The sequence below is a fragment of the Herpailurus yagouaroundi genome, unplaced genomic scaffold (assembly GCF_014898765.1).
Source record: "Herpailurus yagouaroundi ecotype Mexico unplaced genomic scaffold, PumYag 139, whole genome shotgun sequence".
NCBI classification, from domain to species: Eukaryota; Metazoa; Chordata; class Mammalia; order Carnivora; family Felidae; genus Herpailurus; species Herpailurus yagouaroundi.
The window spans coordinates 37,185,870-37,194,287 of NW_024412394.1; the positions used below are offsets into that span (position 1 = coordinate 37,185,870).

The window sequence follows — 8,418 nt, forward strand, 5'->3', positions numbered from 1 at the left end:
GCATTTAAATGTTTACAGTAGCTTTATTAACAATTTCCAAAACCTAGAGCAACCAAGATATTCTTTAGTAGGTGAATTAATAAACAAACTGTGTACATCTATACAGTGGAAGTCTATTAGCAATAAGAAGGTCTGAGCTATCAAGCCATTCAGAGACATGGATGAATTTTGAATGCATATTGCCAGGTAAAAGAAGCCAGTCTGAAAACGCGACATGCTGCATTATTCCATTTATATGACATCCCCAAAAGACAAACAGGTAAAACAGATTAGTGGTTGAAGGAGTTTTAGAGTGCATATGTGCTTTGAATAGGTGAAGCATATGGTGTTAGGGCAGTGAAACTATTTTGTGTAATACGGTATTGTATACCACTACGTTTTTCAAAACCCATAAAACTTTAAAGCGCAAGAGTGAGTCTTAAGGCGTGTAAATTTAAGAAATTGTTAGGTAGACTCTATGCTACGTGACAGTTCACATTGTGACAAAAGAACCTAACTACACTAAAAATGTATGAAACAATCTCACTGAAAGGGGTGGGGGAAATAGTTGACCTAAATAACTTCAGAAATGAGTGGAGTCTGTAAGACTAGAGACAAAAGGAACTGAATAGAAGTAGTATACTCTGGTTGAAAAAAATTGTCTTCAACAAGCATATGAGTTAACAATTCTAAAACAACTATAACATGTATACTGGAATTGAACAGTTAAATAAATAGATGGTAGATAGTGGGAGACAGTTTTCTTACTACTGGAGTGGAAGTTTATAGGTAATAAAGGGGAAGAAGAGGAAAGAATAATCCATATGGTAAAGGAGTACAGTTAGAGACATGAGTATAAACTCCTGTTTAGTTAAACATATATGGATATGCAATATAAATTGATACTTTATAAATAAGTATAAATATTCTGGTTAGGATATACATGTTTCCTTTCTCCATCAGCTGTGAGAGTCTAGAAGCAATGACACAGCAGTAGCAATGAGCACACTTAACACTCAGATCTTGATTTATAATGCCATTCTTCAGTAAAATCAACCAGGACTCCTTGGAGAAATGGCTGATTCTCAAACTGGAGCAGGACACATACAAGATGAACCCAGAATGTCTTGTAGTGCCAGAAAGTAAGGAAGTGCTCAAACTAAACCAAACCAAACTAAACAAAAAAACCCAAAAAACAAACAAAGCCCCCCATAAAACAGCAACTCCACAACGATGGCAGGATATGAAAAGGACACAGGAATCAGCCAAAAGGGCTCCCAATGTCCAAAGCTGGAGAAATTATAGGAATAAAATGAAGTAGTCTTAGATTATAACACAAAGTATAAAATAAATATCCATGAGTCTATAGTGATAAACTATTGAAAAACTCAATAAATGGGAGGGAATAGACAAATGTCCCATGCAGAAGAATTCCTAATAATTTATATGGACAATTTATGTCCTCAAGGAGCATAACTCCTATTCTTTAAGTATGACCCGTGTACAGTGATTTCCTTCTAAAGAGTACAATATGGAAAGAGGGATAAAGTTTAATTTTATACTAGAGAATCCTGACGAACATAACTTGGATCAAGGTCAACATCAACAGGGAGTCATGTTGATAGTATACTTCCTTCATATGGGATGATGAAAATGGCACTTTAGCTCTGTGGTCTTTCTCAAAAAAAACCTCATAGCCCAGTATAATCATGGGAAAAACATTAGGCCAATCTCAATTGAGGGACATTCTACAAAATATCTGACTGGTATGCTTCAAAATTCTCAAGGTCATTGTTAACAAGAAAAAGTCTGAGAAACTATCACTGCCAAGAGGAACCTATGGAGACAAGATGACTAAATGTAATGTGGTGTCCTGGATGGTATCTTGGAACAGAAAAAGGGCATTTGGTTAAAAGAAAAAAAAAAAAAAAAACAACTAAGAAAATCTGCTTCACGTATGGGCTTCAGTTGATGATCTATCAATATTGGTTCATTAAATGCAACAAATGTACCACAATAATGAAAAATGTTAATACTAGGGAAAACTATGTGTGGGGTATATGGGAACTCTCTACTATCTTCACAATTTTTCTCAATCTATTCTAAAATAAAAAGTTTACCAAACATATAAAAAATAAGTTTATAAAAAGAGTTTGAAGTTTGGGTATCTCCTTTTAGGTAGGATCTTCCTTGCTTCTTCCATCCACTGAGAGTAGCAATCTGAGGTCAATTCAATAAAATTTCTGAGTTGGAGATTTTCTAGACTACACAGATAATTCAGAGTTGGGCTTTACACCTTTGGCTGAGGCACGGTTCCTTTGTGTTCACCTTTGTTCCTAGGACGCAGCCCTATGGGTTACTAGGGCTTTGCCATCTCCTGGACTCCCAACTTTTTCCCTTCCTGTGAAGAGATTTTAAAAAGCACTTCAGCCTCTGCCTTTCTTACAGATCTGCAAATGTTCTGGCGGGCAGAAGTAGCCCCCAAAGCTAGGTTCACTTGTCTTGATGCTGATCTATAGATCTTCATTCTGGTAATGCTTCATTATTTTGTTAGTTCTCTACTCCCTTCAATAAGATGATTTTAGATTTCACCCAGCTTGTCTACATTTCCTCAGCAGGAGGACTGGTTCAAATGACCTAATGGCTTTACCTGCTGCAGAAATTCTAAAATTTTATTACTGTTTTCTCCTTTCTCATTCTGTTTACTGTTATGGCTTCCTATTTAAAAAATAATACTTTATTATTATTTCCTGGGGGTATCTGGCGGTAATGGGTTTTTAGCTTTCTTCTTTAACTACAGATTATTTTGGTGATATTAAAGAAAATTAGAATCATCAAATTGGTGTAGTGTCTTACTTAGAGTAGCATATCTGAAAATGAGAAATGAGGCAGGTGAAAAATGACTTTTAAATAACCACATCTAATAAAAAGTACATGAGGACTTAGAATAGATACAGACATGTATAAATACACACAAATATTTATATATATATATATATATATATATATATATATATATATATATTCATATGGTCTGGAAAGCTGGTGGCTGCTAACAAAATATTTTCTCTCTGTTTGCTGTATCCTGTGCTATATTTATGTTTCTAACTCTATTGTGAAACATAAGTACTTTTTCTTTAAGAGAAAAAGCAACAATTTTAAGTTGTAAAAATAATTTCCACTTCATGTCTCCTTAATAAAACATGTTGTTTAAAGGAAAATGTGGTATAGATAACTTTGTGTTCTTAAAAATATCCTATGTCATTTACATGATTATAGAGATACTGAATTTATATTATGACAAATATTTAAAAGTTTCTTTTGGCAGCAGTACCTTATTATTTTTTTCCATTTTTAATTAAAAAATCTGGGTAGCTAATGTTGATAACTGCCACTTAGGAAGCAAATAAAAATTATAAACACTCATTATTCCTGAAACAATTCTTTCTGGGACCATCAGGTCTTTTTCTAAGTACTGTTATATTTAATTATGGGTCACTGTTAATCAATCCAGAAGTGCTTCTTCAAGCTGGTGACTGTCAACAATCATTATATATTCTTAAAGAGGTAAGCATTCTCCTTTATTTTCTGTCAGAATTTCAGTGGTGCATTTAAAATGTACAAGGTAGGGTAGAGAGGGCAGTATGTTTTTGCAGATGTATTCTTTCATCTGAATTCAGTAAAAATGAGAAATGGTTACCAAAATGAATCAGTTAATATCAAAAAGAAATTATTCCATATGTAAAACAAAATAGATATAATTTTTTTGTATTCCTAGTAATGCCAAGATCTCAATTAGGTACTTTATATGCATAGATGACATCTTCCTAGCACCTCTATGAGGTTAAGTACTATTTTTATTTTGCTTTACAGATGAGGAAATTGAGGCTAAGAGTTGGTAAGTATATTTCCCAAATATGCGACCAGTAAAGGGGAAGCAGGGTTTTCAACCTAGATCTTTCTGATTCCCAAAGCCTATGTTCTCCTTATTCTCCTCATTACATTCCTTTCACAGGGAAAACAGATGCTAAGAAAGTAACTGACACTCTTCAACGAATTAACAACTAGTGGGTCCTGGTCACCAATTCCTGTGTGTGCGTGTGTGGGGGGGCGTCTCCTTCATACAAACAATTCTCAGCAACCAGCAGCTGAGTGCCCTGCAATTCAATTCAATTCTGACGCTGTCTCCCTGCATATAGCATCAAGTCCCACAGGTGGAGGGCTCAGTCCTACAAGACCATGCCCCTCCTCACTTCAGAGGCCAGCTGCAAGTCCAGGTTGTCACCTGGGCTTCTGACCGACTGGCTATAGATTGAAAGTTCCAATAACCCCTCTTTGTGTCCAATTAATTTGTTAGAATGGCTCACAGAACTCACAGAAGCATTTTACTTACTAGATTACCCATTTATTATGAAAGAATATAACTCAGGAACAGACATGCAAGAGATGCATAGGGCAAAGTATGGGGAAAGGGCACGGAATTCCACGCCTGTTCCACGTATGCCGCTCTCCTCAGATCTCCATGTGATCACCAACCTGGAAGCTCTCCAAGCCTTGTTTTTGGGTTTGAACAACCAAATGGAGGCTTCATTACATAGGCACAATTGATTAAATCATTAGTGATTGAACTCAATCGCTAGCCCATCTTCCCTACCTGGAGGTCAAGGGGGTAGGACTGAAATTTCCAACCCTCTAATCACATGGTTGGCTCCCCTGGCAACCAGCCCCCATTCAGAGGTGGGGGTCCTGAGCCACTCCATTAACATAACAAAAAGCACCTTTCTGGCTCTCCTCACTTAGGAGATTCCAAAGGGTATTAAGAGTTCTGTGTTGGAAATGGGCGACAAAGACCAAATATTTATTTCTTAATATAAATCACAGTATCACAACAACATTGAATAAAAAGAGAAGCTAATGAAAAGGCTCACATCCAAAGTTTAGCGTTTGCATTGGTCTTTTCCTTCACATTTCATCTACTGATTTGGACATCATGGGTAAAGTGGCTACATAGGAATCTGGTAAGTTTCCATCTCTGGAATCTTTTCTTTGGTAGACAGGCAACAGTCTGCTTAGCATTCTAGGGATTGTCCCCGCAGTTCAGATAGGCAAAGGGGATTCTTGAGGTATTTCATCACCATCAAAATGTGTGACTAATGAAGAGTGGCTGAACCACTTCTAGAAGAAATGAATCCTAGGAGGGGCAGGTAGGCAGTGCTACGAGTGTTAAAGCCTTGATCTTGGGAGAATTGGTTCTATTATCTCTGACAAAAACCCAGTGTCCTCTTCTGTACTTCTGGGTGTCTTTCTTGTTAATACAAGATTCACACCACATAGCTCTGAAAGTTTCCCCTACGTTATTACCTATATCTTAGGAAGGAGGGATAAAACACACAGAAAGAAACACAAGGGTAACATCACTTACAGTTTCATTTAAGGTGGGCTCCTGTCTTTTGCATTTACCCTCCTGATCATCTCATTTTGGCAGTCAGCTAAAGACCACAGGATTAAACGAAAATGGTTGCCTAGGCCACAATGAGGGGAGGAACAAAAGATAGAATCTGACAAAAGAGGCAAACATGGAGGCAGGCAATAGTAGGGACATGGGATGACAGTTTTAATGAGGGACAAAGGCCCTGCATCCTCATCCACCTTCATTATTTTCTCAGAGACTTTTTTGATGAATCCTGATGTGGGAGGACTTGAATGGTCTCTTCCTCTTCTAGAGACAAAGCAGCCCAGCCTTTCTCCCAAGACTCTTAGCACAGAGCTCTTTTCTCTCTCCTTCTTGCCCTACTCCAAATACTTGGTAATAAATATGGTAATGGATAATAAACTGAACTAGTCCCTCCTTGGGAAAAATAATTATAAGCTGGACACTATAAAAGCAAGTATTTTTTTTTTTAATTTTAAAAGTGTTGATCTATATGCATTCTATTTATTTTTTCACAGTCTATGCAGCTTTTATTTCAATCAGAAAGTAATCATATATATATATATATGTGTGTGTATATATATAGTCTAAAGATAGTATAAAAGGTGAATAAAAAGGCCCACAAGTCTAGTTGGGGTGGGGACAGAAGGGTGGGCTCGTCCAGTATTGTATCTGGCACCTCAGGAGGAGGAACAAGGACAGAATCAAACAGAGAAAGGCTTGAAGGGCATAGGGCAGGCAGGAAACTGCCTGGCAGGCTGAGCCTGCTCACCACAAGGCAGGAAGAGACCCTGAGACCACTCATATGGCCAGCCTGGTGTGGACAGGCCTAATGCAGGCCAAGAAGAAGCCAAGACCCAGCCTGGATTTTCTTTTAGCACGTTCAAACTTCCACAGTGCTGTCCACAACCCCTGAGAAGAGCTGGTCCTTGGCACATGGCCAGCTCTGTCACACTGCATTGATGATGCAGCAGGGTCTGCATGCAGATCATGTCATTCATCTCAGACCCCGAGAGACCTGTCATAGGATGTGCTGGAGACTTTGGTCTGGTCTGGCATCAAGATGACTTTCAGGGCACACGTGGTGCCACTGAGGCTTGTTAGGATCGGCACCTGCTACCTAGACTTGATGTCTCATACGTGGATGAGGTTCTCTTAGATGCCACTGACAATGTGGCCATTCATTGTGCCAATACAGTAGGTGCTGCTACCGACATCTACAGGATGTGGGTGCAGTTGAGGGTCCAGATGTCCCAGATCTTGATTATCTGGTTAGAAGCCACTGTGCATGTAGCTCTGGATGGTGACCAGGGCCTGCTCCCAGGAGTTGAGGCCTATGAGCATCTACTTTAACTTCAGTTCAGTGCCCATGATGTCCCACACCTAGATGTCCTTCAGGGAGCTGAAGAGGATGTTGTATGAGGATACCAGTGTGTATACCAATTGTCTGGGCTTGGATCATGTTCACCATCTGCAGGTTCTGGATGTCCCACATGATGTACAGTCTGCTGAGCTACCATAAAGCCTGTGCCTCTGGAGGCAGAGCATCAGCACAATGCTGTCATGGCCCTCCAGCATCTTCTGGCACTTGTAGGTGGCACAGGTGTCCCACAGGTCACCCGTGGAGCAGATGTAGAGACACCAGACAGGGCCTTGTTGGCCCACGCAGGTTCTTTTGCACTTGAAGATCTATTGAGGGTCATAGTATCCTAGGATGCCCACGTTTAGCCAGATATTGATGTAGGATAGCTTGTCACGGACATATTCCTCCAGAACCCCATAAGGTCCTCTCCGAGTCTGGTCTTAATCCAGGACATCAAACTTGAGTTTACGCTCTTCTCTAGCTGGTCAATCTTCTGTGAAAGCTTGTCCAGCATGGAGTGCAGAAAATGATCTCCTGGCCCTTTTGGGTCAGCACCACATGTATCTTGTGGAAGCCATCAGCCTTTTGCTGCAGGAACTCCTTCAAGTCCATCTCATACATGTCCTGATTTCTCACGAACATGCACCTGTACTTAGAGTGGGGCTACTTGACATACCTGTATTCCTTGAGGGGTCCTCCAGGTTCATCTGGACGAGAGGCTGGCAGCTAGGGCCATTGGAGCAACACACAGACCTGCAGTCACAGTAGCCCTTGTGATCCTTCCAGGCACTGAGCTTGGTGGCAAAGAGGCCCCCACAGGAGGTCTACCTCAAAGAGGGTGGGCTTCCTGCCAGTCACCCCTGGAGAGCTATGTCTGCAGAGAATGAAGAGCTCCTGGATCTATGCTCCAGTGCAGTTTTGTTCACTACCGCCATCAGCTTGGTGTTGTCCACAGGACACTTCTCTGACTTAAGATGAATCTTTGATAAAACATGTGCCTCTATGTGCTGATCACAGGGTCCCTGAACACACCGCTGCAGAGCTGGCTACAGAGCTTCACTGAGGGCTGCTCAGCAAACACTAGCGGCTCCAGCTCCTCCTTATACTCTGGGAGCAAGAAGGTGGAGCACAGGGACAGGCTGGACTCAGAGCGCGGGCAGCTGGAAGAGATGGCAGCGCACGATTTGGATTCAGACTGTGGGGTGGTGATGGGGCACGCTGTCTTCCTTATCCCGAGGGGAGCAGGTGTGGGTGCTGGAGGAAGAGGGCACCGTGTGGTGCTGTTTGTGCACGCAGGTCTCATTGGCTTTTGCAATGGTAGTGACAGCTGAAAAGGTGGGTCCCAAAATCTTCTCCATTCTGGTCATCCAGTGAGGTCTGAGGTGGAAGGGTTGGTAGGCTCCACAGAGAAGCAGGGACTTTTGCCTGACCTCATGCTCATGAGCAGTATCTCACTCACGTAATGTCTCACACCGGTGGCCACCAGGGAGGGACAATGCCACTGTCCAGCTTTATCAGGCCCCCTTGGCTTCCTCCCTAGAAAGGGATCTGTGTGCATTTTATAATACAGCATTTTCAAAATGTTTATTAGCCACATCTACTAAGAGAATCAACAAATTAAATTTGGTATCAGCAAGTTACATAT

General features: G+C 40.8%; 1 pseudogene; it reads right to left on the bottom strand.

Annotated features, from left to right (window-relative positions):
* Window positions 1–6,284: 6,284 nt before the first annotated feature.
* Window positions 6,285–8,166, bottom strand: LOC121029140 (E3 ubiquitin-protein ligase TRAF7-like; annotated as a pseudogene).
* Window positions 8,167–8,418: the final 252 nt, after the last annotated feature.